Raw genomic sequence first — 11,918 nt, 5'->3', positions numbered from 1 at the left:
AAAAACACAGCATGTTTTCCTTATCCCTCATATGATGAAACACTGTAGGTATTACAGGTGAAAAACAAGTTGTCCTAAGAACCCACATACATTCTTGTCCAAACAACTTGTAGGTTAATAGAGTGGAAGCAAGCAAGGTATTTTTCTCAGCCAATTCTTTTGCTGGTAGGCTGTATTTTGCGGTTACAAAGGAACAAGCATTTTATTATTTACTTCGAAAGATTCTCTTATAAGAAATCTTATAAAAATCACAAATCTAAACTTTTATATATGAAAAACAATCAGTCAGCTCTACTTTAAATCCTCAGGGAACATACCCACTCATTAACAGTTGTTTATATCAGAATCAGAAGCAGAGGGTAGAAATGGGCACAAGGAATTAACATCATCCCATCCTAGCCAGAAAGGGCTGCTTTGCTCTTATTTCCTGACCTTAAAGAGTTCCTCACTCAACTATGTTCCTTTCTAATGAGTTTTTTTTTATTTTACCTCAAAGCTATTTGACAAAAACATCTAAGTTAAGTTATTTTCAAAGTTTTATTTTAGCTATGATGCACTCTGCAGCATGGACACACATCTCCCAACATTAAGATTAAAAGAATACAGCCTGCGTGCCTTTCATCCCAGCACTCGGGAGGCAGAGGCAGGCGGATCTCTGTGAGTTCGAGGCCAACCTGATCTACAAGAGCTAGTTCCAGGACAGGCGCCAAAACTACACAGAGAACACTGTCTTGAAAAATAAAAAAAAAGAAAAAAAAAGATTTAAAACAATACAAGTGAGCTGGGCTTCTGAGACTCAGTTGTTTCTATTAGCCATTAACCACAGCCTATGTGGCTCCTCAGCAGAAACTCAGTGTTCTAGCTGTGTGACATTTCCTTGTTTTATTTCTTATCCTCTGCAGCCTCTATTTTATCAAAAGCAGGGACAACATTTTGTTTTTTTTAAATTTATTTATTAAGCATACAATGTACTGCTGGCAAGGAAGGCACCAGGTCTCATTACATTACAGATGGTTGTGAGCCACCATGTGGGTGCTGGGAATTGAACTCGGGACCTCTGGAAGAGCAGCTAGTGCCCTTACCCTCTGAGCCATCTCTCCAGCCCCAGGGACAGCATTTTATCCTACCTTTAACCATGCTAATTTTTCAACTAAACTAACCTTTATCAAAATTCGTTACTATATTTACTAAAAACCTTCAAGCATCAAAATCCTATTTTAACTGACACTATTATTATATAAAATCATTGCTTCAGTTAAACAATACAGCATATGAAGAAATCATCTTCATAATAATCCACAGCTAAAAAATGCCCAGTAGAATGGGCTTTCTCCAAGAGATGATTATACTGCATTAAGGGCGGTGGGGTCTGTCTCCCCATGCCCATCCACACCATGCCAGATACCAGAGAAAAATGGCAGCAGCAAACACATAAAGACACAGCAATAGCAAGAAACATTCTGGAGCCGAAGGTCTAAGGGTCTTGCCTATCCAAGATTCACTGATCAAAGTTTTGTTTTCTAGTGGGTCGACCCCCTGAAGTCAATTGCCATCTGTTGCCCCTCTGACATGGCCACTGGCACGTGGGTGGTAATTTGGCAGAATCATTACATGGAAAGGCAAATCCATAACCAGAATAAGTATCTACTCCAGTAAGGACAAAGCATTGCCCTTCCCACAAAGGAAGTGGCCCAGTGTAGTCAGCTTGTCACCAGATTGCTGGCTGGTCACCCTGGGAAAGGTGCCCAGGTTAAGGACTGTGCTGATCTCTGGCAGATGGGCACTCAGTCACAGCTGCAGTCAGATTAGTCTTGCTGAGTGGAAGTCCATGTTGTTGAGACTATGCATAAATCCCATCTCTGACACCAAGACCCCTTTGGGGAGCCCATTGATCAATGGCAGGGATGTTGGGGAAAGAAACTGACTGTCCTCAACACGGGTCATCCTACCTACTTATTTACTGAACTTCTCCTCAGCTGAAGTCACCTTTGAGGAGCGTTTCCATGGGACACAAGTATCTTCACATCCTTCACCCTTTTAGAGAGATCTATTTACATACTTCTTCTCCAAAAATCTTTCTTACTAATTTCCAAGTCCCTGACCATCCAGGCAATCCATTGCCTATAGCCCGTGAATCAGTGAACAATCACACATCTGGTCATTTCTCCTTCCAAACAAAATGTATGGCCATGTGTACTGCCTGAAGTTCTGCCCTCAGTGAAGATTTGTGGCCTTCAGGGTTATCCCAGAAAGGGGTTATAATGCTGCAGCTGTCCACTTCTGGTTGGTGCCTGCATAGCATGCAGGACTGTCTGTAAACCAGGCCCTAGTCTAATTTTTCTGTCAACTAACCATAGGGCACAGCCCATGAGGCTACAGGTGCATGCTTGGAAGCAGACAGCATTGTAGCTGGCGTAGAAATCATAGGCATTTGGGCAACTTCTTCATGCAACTTCCTTGTGTCTTCAGGACCTGCCTGGGCCTGATCACATCTCTATCACTTCAGTTTGCTTGCCATAGAGTGCTACTGTGCACGTCCTTCTTTATGGCTTGATGGGTCAGATGATACCCAGATCACAATGAGCAGCTCAGGTTGCATGGTAACTTGGTGACCCATTGTCAAAGGTTCAGTTTCCACTGAGGCCCAATAGCAGCCAAGAGCTGTCACTCAAAGGTAGAGAGTAAGTTGTCTGCAGATGATGTAGAGCTTTGCTCCCGAATCCCAAAGCTTTCCTCTGTGGTTCATCTCCAGGGACCTGCCAACGACTCCAAACAGCATCCCTGTCTGCCACTGACACCTCAAGTACCAAAGGGGTCTGCTGAATCATATGGCCCAAGTGGTGGAGCAGCCTGCACAGCAGCCTGGACCCATTGAAAAGCCTCTGTTCAGGCCCCACACAAATCTAACAGCTTTCTGAGTCACTTGGTGCTTGAGCTGGTATACCACACCCAAGTGAGGAATGTTCTGTCTCCAGAATCCAAATGGGCCCACTAAACATTGTGCTTCATTCTTAGTAGTGGGAGGGCCAGGTGCAATAACATCCTTCACCTTGGGAGGAATATCTCTGTATGCCCCACACCACTGGACTCCTAAGAATTTCACTGAGGCCCTTGAATTTTGGTTGGATTTATTTCCCACCCTCTTATGTGCATATTTGTTACCAGCAAGTCCAAAGTAGATGCTACCTCCTTCCCACTTGGTCCAGTCAACACAATGTCATCAATAAGGTGCACTAATGTGACATTTCGTGGGAAAAATAGATGATCAAGATCCTTTCAAATAAAGTTATGGCACAGGACTGAAGAGTTAATGTATCCTTGAGGTAAAATGGTAAATGCATACTGTTAGTCTTGCCAACTGAAAGTAAGCAGTTTCTGGCAATCCTTATGGACAGATACTAAGAAAAAGACATCTGCTAAATCCATCCCAGAGGGATGTCAATATTATCTTTCCTTTAGGGAAAACTCACTGTTGTTTCCAATACCCAATAGAAACAGAATAGACAAACTTACCAGTGAGGATGAAGGCACGTAGGCAAAAAGCCAACACTTCCTTCTTCCTGTTCCTGTATGTAGACTGCCACCAGAAAGTATAGCCCAGATTTAGGGTGGGTCTCCCACCTCAAATAATCCAATGATAAAAAGCTCCCCACAGTTGTGCCAAGCTGCTTGGGTTTAGTTAAACTGACATTATCACACTTTCCACACGTTTCACTGCTGGAGAGCAAGCCTTCAAATATGTGAGCCTATGGGCACCATTCTCATTCAAACCACCACATTCCATTTTCTGGCCACCACAGGCTCATGGCTGTATCATAATATAAAGTGTAATTAGTCCAACTTCTAAAGACCCTGTAGACTTTTACAATCTCAACACAGTTTAAAAATTCAAGTCCCTTCTGAGACTCAAGGCAATCCCCAAGGCTATGCAGTGCAACCCAGTCTCAAAAGAAAGAAAGAAAGAAAGAAAGAAAGAAAGAAAGGAAGGAAGGAAGGAAGGAAGGAAGGAAGGAAGGAAGGAAGGAAAAAAAGGCTTTTATTTAAAATTTTACTAGAACCAGAACACAGGAGCCATCTCCCTTTTCTTTTTCTTTTTCTTTTTTCTTTTTTCTTTCTTTCTTTTTTTTTCCTAGACCATGTGTCTCTTACTGCCCGAGAACTTGCCAAACAGGCTAAACTGACTACGAAGCTCCAGGGAGCCACTTCCCCCCCAGCACAGGCATTACAGGTGAGCACCACCAAGCTCAGTCTTTATTACCTGGGGGAATCAAAGTCACTCCCTTGTGCTTGGCCAAGCACTTCACAGCCAATCTGTCTCCCGGACTCTTACACATGTTTAAAGTTTGCTTTATTTTAAGGGTGTGAATGTTTGGCTTGCATGTATGTGTGTGCGATGTACATCCTGTATGCCTGGTGCTCATGGAGGCTAGATTCCATGGAATTGGAGTTACAAACAGGTGTGAGCTGCTGTATGAATGCAGGGAAATGAACTTAGATCTTTTTCAAGAGCAGTTAAGTTCTGTTAACTGCCAAGCCATCTCTCTAGTCCCTCTTAAATTTTCTTGATTATGAGTTCCTCTCTTTTATCTGCCATTGCTGCAGTACCCTCAGTAACCATATGTTAACAAGACCAAGAAAATCATCTTAACAGCTTTACTGTTTTGAGAGTTTCTTGATTTAGTTGTATCTTCGAATGACATAAAAGAAGCCCTTTTTGGAGGACCTTATGTTAATCATCAGCACCACTAATAAGATGACAAGTTGATATCCTTAGCCATCAGGGAAATGTAAATCAAAATGACCCTGAGATACCATCTTACACCTCTTAGAACAGCTAAGATAAAACCAAACAAAACTGTGAATGAGCCTATGTTGGAAAGGATGTGGAGTAAGGGGAACACTCCTCTACTGCTGGTGGGAGTGCAAACTTGTACAGCCACTTTGGAAATTGGTATGGTGGTTATTCAGAAAATTGAGAATCAGTCTATCTCAGGACCCAGCTATACCAATCTTGGGCATATACTCAAAGAATGCTCAATCATAACACAATGATACTTAACTATGTTAATATCAGCGTTATTTGTAATAGCCAGAACCTAGCAACAACCTCAATGCCCTGCAACAGACAAATGGATAAAGAAAATGTGGTACATTTATGCAATGGAGTGCTACTCAGTGGTTAAAAAAATTAGCATCATGAAATTTGCAGGCAAATGGACAGAACTAGAAAAAAATCATCCTGAGTAAGGTAACTCAGACCCAGAAAGACAAACATGGTGTATACTCACTCATAAGTGGATGGATATTAGGTGTAAAGTAAAAGATAACCAGGCTTTTATTCCTTAAAAAATATAATGCTGGCGTGATGCTGGCGTGACTGCAGCCACTAGTCCAGGCAGAGATGGCCAGAGCGGTGCAGGTTCCCCGCGGCATCCCAGACAGGCTGGTGCTCCCATGCGGGAGAGTCACCCAAGCAGGCAGGAGGAGACGGAGGATAAAAGGCTTACAGGACATAGTAAATAGACATAAGGCTGAACATAAAGCTGAACATGTATTACTTAAAAAGAGAAAGAAAGACATAAATAGGAAAAGGGAGAGAGAAAGACAAAAAATACATGTGCACACACCAAGAGAGGGAACAGAAAAGAGAGAAAGATGGTGACGAAAGGTCAGAAGTCACTGGGAGTAGGCGTGGCTTGCCCCTTAAAGGGACCAGAGATCAAAAGAATAACACAGGCTACAGTCCACAGTGCCAGAAAACCTAGGTAACAAAGAGCACCCTAACAGGGACACATGGATTTCCCTAGGAAAGGGAAATAGGTGAGATCTCCTGGGTAAACTGGGTAAACTGGGGTTGGGTCAGTTGGGGATGGGATGGAGGGGGGAGTAATAAAAGAGATACCTTGATGGGGAGGCATTTTGGGGTTAGGGAGAAACCTAAAGCCAGAGAAACTTCCAGGAACCCACAAGGATGACCCCAACTAAGACCCCTAGCAATAGCAGAGAGGGTACCTGAACCGGCTTTCCCCTGTAATCAGATTGGTGACTACTCTAATTGTCATCAGAGATCAATGATCCAGTAACTGATGGAAGCAGATGCAGAGACCCACAGCCAAACACTGGGCAGAGCTCTGGGAGTCCTGTTGAAGGGGCAAGAGGGATTGTATGAACAAGGGGGCTCAAGGTCACGATGGAAAGCCCACAGAGACAGCTGACTCAAGCTCCTGGGAGCTCACAGACTCTACCACAGCTAGGGAGCCTGCATGGGACTTGACCTAGACCCTCTGCATGTGGATGACAGTTGTGTAACATGGTCTGTTGTGGGGAGGAGGCTCCTAGCCGTGGGATCAGGACCTGTTCCTGGTGTCTGAACTGGCTCTTTGGAACCTATTCTATTTATCTGCTGGCTTCTTTGAGCTTCTGGTTGCCAGGCTTCTTGACTTCCCTAGTCTTTGCTAGGCCTCCTTATTCCCCAGGGAAAGGTGAGTGAACTATCAGCCCATTACTGCAGGACCCCCCTCCCCTCAGGACAATCAGAGGCAATAGGGAGCCGAGTCAAGTAGGAATTCAGTTTATTACTGTGAGTGTCAGCTTATGTATGTTCAGTGACATCATGTGATGTGACATACCTTCATCTAATGAGAGGCAGCCAAGCCCTCCCTCTGACTGGAAGGGCATCTACCTAATTTCTGCCATCTCATCCTCATTCAAACTGAAGCCAGGCTTTTTTCTGTCCTATAGGCCTCGAGTTACAGGCCCTGAGATAATTTTGGCACAACATCTATTTACCTATCTATCTACCTACCTATCATGTATACATGTATGTATGTTATATGTGTCAGTCTGTCTGTCTATCTGTGTGTATAAATGGTGTGCGATGGTGGGCACGGTGGGCATGTGGGTCAGATGAGATGACAACTTTGGGGAGCCAGCTCTCTAGCTCTGCAGTGTGGGTCCCTGCAACTTATGGCAGGCTTGGAAGTAGACACTCTTATCCACTGAGCCATCTCTCTGGCCCTGAGGATGACTTTGAAATTCTGATCTTCCTGCTTCTACCTCCTCAGTTCTGGGATTAGAGGTCTAATTGTGCTGCTAGGAATCAAATGCCAGGCTTTCTGCATATGAATCAAGTACTTTCTCATCTGAGAAAGTTACATCCTCAGTCTTTGGCCAGTGTGCAAGGAGTTTTAAATGCTTCCCTTTGATGCAGGAGTGAGTAGGGACTGTGTTCCTGTGGAACAACCTGTACGTGTCAGGGGCTTATCCCTTTAGTGTGAGGAAACTGGTCCTGTAGTATTTATGGCATGAGTGAACTTTACAATCATAAGTCATAAATTACTTTTTGTGCACCAGATGAGGTGGCTTACGCCTGTAATTCCACGATTTGGGAGGCTGATATGAGAGGATCATGTGTTTGAAGCCAGCCTGGCCTACATATTACATATCAAGACTCTTTCTTAAAAAAAGCAAACCAGACAAATTGTATGCATGACTTATGTATCACATGGTATCTTAGTTACTTCTATATTATTGTGATAATAATGAATAAGGAAACTGACAGAAAAAAGAATTTATTTGGGCTCATAGTTGCAGAGGGGTTAGAGTCCACAACCATCATGGTGGAGACCATGGCAGCCGGCAGGTGTGGTGCTGGAGCAGTAGCTGAGAGCTTGTGTTTTGATCCACACGCATGAGGCAGAGGGAGTTAATTGAGAATCATGTGGGCTTTTGAAATCTCAAAGCCAGTGACACACTTCCTCAAACTAGGGACCAAACATTCAAGTTAGGAGCCTATGGGGGGGCATATTATTCGCCTTCTGCTGTGAGACCAGCTTTCAGCAACTCCACAGAACTGGAAACGAGGTGCGTGTCCACAGAACTGCACACACAGGAGACCTTTCCTGAGGGCCAAAGTTTATCTTCATTTTGTTTTTCTCTATGATGGATGTTCTTTTCCTCTACTATTGTTGTACATTTTTCCCCTCATCCCTGTTATACCACCCAAGACAAAGATTTCTGTGTAAGAAAAGCTTACCTCATAACCACAAGAATAGGACCAAACTAGTCCCTCTGAATGTGGGTGACAGTCTGCTGGGACAGACTGCGGGGCCACTAGCAGTGGCACCAGGATTTATTTTTACTGCTTGTACTGCCTTTTTGGGAACCTATTCTCTTTGGATGGATACCTTGCTCAGCCTAGATTTAGTAGGGAGGACCTTGGACCTTCGCCAAAGCAATGTGCCTTACCCTCTCTGAAGAGTGGATGGAGTGGGGTGGGGGAGTAGGTGAAGGGAATGGTAGGACGGGAAGGAGAGGAAACTGGAATTGGTATGTATAATGAAAAAAAATAGTTTTTCTTTTTTAAATAAAATAAAACAAATTTCTAAAATATTTATTTATTATGTATAAAATGTTCTACCTACATGTAGGCTGCACACCAGAAGAGGGCACCAGATCTCACTATAGATGGTTGTGAGCCACCATGTGCGTGCTGGGAATTGAACCCATGTCCTCTACAAGAGCAGCAAGTGCTCTTAACCACCGAGCCACCTCTCCAGCCGCAGGTTTCTATTCTTAATTCTAGAGAAACTTTAAACACGTGGTCAGCTCGCCATCTATTCCTTTACACACAATAGGGTCATTTAATTTTTTCACAGCTTTGTTTTGCAAGGTGCACACCGGGGCCTGTGATTAACCCTGTAAGTTGTATGCCCAAGAACTCGGCCTGACCCTGGATGTAGGGACAGAACGGTTTTCTCTGACCACCAGTCTGTTTTCCACTGGCAGCAGCCATGGATCTATGATACAGAAAACTCCCTTCTTATTTTCCGTTCCTGTAAATCTCATATCTAACAAAGGGAACGGTAACTTCTAGCCTATATTTTCCATTTTTGTATCTCCTTAGAGCAATTGGTAAAATAACCCAAGCCATTTCCCTAATCATCTTCACTAACTGTCCTAACCACCTGCATCTTTTAGCTTTAGCCTAACTCGGAAAGACCAATTAAATTGTAGATCTAACTGATCATTATTGCTCTTATAAAAATCACCTTCATTATGACCTGCAAGTAAATCGAGCAGTGAGGAGTGGGATTTTTCCGAAGAAACAATCACACTATATTAGACACAATGGGGTCCCTGGAAGGTGAAATGAAAAGGTGAAGTGGGTACCTTTTGGTGGGCCCTGCCAAGGTGTGCCACTAAGCAAACACGCCACATGCAACAGCGTTAGTGCGAGAGGTTTACTGGGGGAGGGAAGAGGGAAAGAGGGAAAGGTCATGTCGGGGTGGGGACATGAGACAAGCTGACAGACAGTGAGATGGGGAAGAAGAGAAGCAGGAGAGGAGCAAGAGGCAGAGAGACAAGAGTGAGCTGTGCTCTGGAGGGCACTTTTAAGGGGTGCGCATGTTGCACAGCTGACGGCGGAAAGGAAAGGCCCCGGGCAACAGTGACGGCAGGGCTGCCTTGGCTGTGGAGGCAGGCTGCTGCTGCAGCGGAAACTGACACCCTCCCTTCTGTTTATTATGAAAGGATGAGGAGATAGGAGGGAGGCAGGAATGGGGCGCATGTTCTCTAGACTGCTTCCTGTTGTCTGGGGCTTCGGCATCTTTGGAGGACCTGAGAAGGCTGAGATGCTGGCCAAGTCCTGGGATAGCTGGCTGTTTCACTTCGCTGTTCAGGCTCTGTGGGACCTTCCGGTGCAGCTTGGATTTGGCAAGATATCGACAGAGCAGAGGATAAAGCTAAGTTTAGGGGAAAGGAAAAAAAAATGCCCTAGTTCCTGGTAATTGAGGGAAGGGAGTCCCAAGACCGGGGAAAGGAGGGAGGCTTAGGCTGTTGATTGACAGTACTTAGCTGAAGGGTACATTTGACTTGTTCTTAGATGGATCCAAGTCAACTCTCTGGAGCTCACAAGAGGTTTTTGAGTTTACAAAAAGATACAAGTTTTAGCATCCCCACTGTTTGTAAACTGTACCAAAATCTTCACTGCAAAAAAGATAGTATTCTCATGTAGTATACTCTGCACAATCTGCCAGATTAATAGCTTATCAGAATTGCATTAATTAATGTTAAGATTATGAAGTCTTAATATATCAGTAGCACAGTGATAGAGTGAAATCTGGAACATGTTTCTTTCTTTTAAACGTCTCAAGTCACTTTTCCTTGTCACCAGTTAAGCTTTCTTACCTTTACATAAACAAACCTTAAAGCACCTCGTTCTTCCCCATCACAACGGCATCACTGGACAGCCTGTTTCTATTCAAGTTACCAGGAGACACAGGTGATTACTGAGGGCAGTCACTGTGGAGTTAGTTCCTTTTAAATAAAGGAATAGTAGAGAGTTACATTAGAATCTATTCTGTGAGTCTCTTTTCTGAATCTGGGGGACATGGGGTGCTGTTGGTTCTCACCACCTGATCATGTTTGGTAGTCTTGCACCTCCAGCTCTGTGGCTAACGGTTAGCAGTCCTGTAACAGTGGCTGAATAGTTGTTTAATCAGAGATTTTTGAATGTGTTGTTTGAGATACACAGAGAAGAAATTGATGAGGCAAATTGATGAGGTTGTTACAGATAGGAGAATGAGGAGAGGGGTCAGGAAGGAAAGCATCCACTTCCCTATGATTCCCAATTTAGTAGAGTTGAGCATGGTTGTGGGGTGAAGCCTTACTTTCCTGGAATTGGGGACAAGGCAGTTGATCTCGGTGTCCTCTGAAACATAAGGGATCAGGACCCTGTTGGGGTTGCTGTGTATGAAGAAGGGTTAGCTTGAGGTGGGGAGTAAAGGGTTTGAGATGGGATAAGTGAATCCAATGAGGGAAGCCCTCAAGCTCAGCAGCTGTAGGGGTTACAAGAATTACTTTGAAGGGGCCCTGCCATTTAGGGGAAAGGTGTGAAGGATGTTGGTCTGGAGGAAGAGAGAAGGACCAAGGGTCTTGATTGAGGATGGACAGGGCTTAGCACATGGTTGGGGTATGGAGTGGTCCGGAAAGTTCCACAGGAGAGACCATGGACAATAGAGTAGCGGGGTGAGTAGGTGATCAGGAGAGGTGAGGGTCTGGCTGAAAGATGGGGGTTAGAGCCGGCTGCCCATACATGAGTTCAAAGGGTGAGATTGAAAGGGTTCGCTTGGGGAGAACCTGGGGCCTGAAAAGAGACAGTCAACATGAAGTTTCCATGACATTTTAATGAGAGTGCTTTTGAGGTAGCGGTTAGTTCATCTGTATTTCCTGAGAACAGGAGGTGGTATGAAATATGAAAACGCCAAGGAATGCTGAAGGCTTTAGATAAGGCTTGGGAAATCTGGGAGGTGAATTCAGGACCACTGTCTGACTGGAGGGAGGTACACTTCGTCTCTTGGAGTTCAGAAGAGGATGTTGGATCCCCTGGCACTGGAATTACAGATGGGTCTGAGCTGCCACATGGGTGTAAGAAATAGAACCCAGGTCCTCTGCTCCTTTCAAGGGCCAGCCGACTTGTTAACGGCTGTGTGCGCACAGGGGAAAGGACTCTACCGGGCACATTCCCACATGCTTGTCCTCTTTTGGTTCCAATACAGTCTTTGCCTGGGTCTACTATTACAATAGATGTTTTTTTACACATAAGTACGTTTTTCTCCATTTTTTCTTTCTTTTTTCTTTTTTTAAAGACAGGGTTTTTCTGTAGCTTTGGAGCCTGCCCTAGAACTCACTCTGTAGACCAGGCTTGTCTCTAACTCAGAGATCTGCCTGTCTCTGCCTCCCAAATGCTGGAATCAAAAGCCTGTGCCACCACTGCCCGGCTTCCATTTTCTTTATATATACACTATACCTTATCCATATACCAGGATAGAGTTCTTGTTCTTTCCATGTGTTGTATTGTAAGGGTGTGTAATGCTTTCACTGGTCCCACCTATTTCTATTTTGACATTAGTAATTCA

The sequence above is a fragment of the Myodes glareolus genome, chromosome 2 (genome assembly GCF_982192425.1).
Source record: "Myodes glareolus chromosome 2, mMyoGla1.1, whole genome shotgun sequence".
NCBI classification, from domain to species: domain Eukaryota; kingdom Metazoa; phylum Chordata; class Mammalia; order Rodentia; family Cricetidae; genus Myodes; species Myodes glareolus.
Note: the sequence above shows the minus strand (reverse complement) of the source record.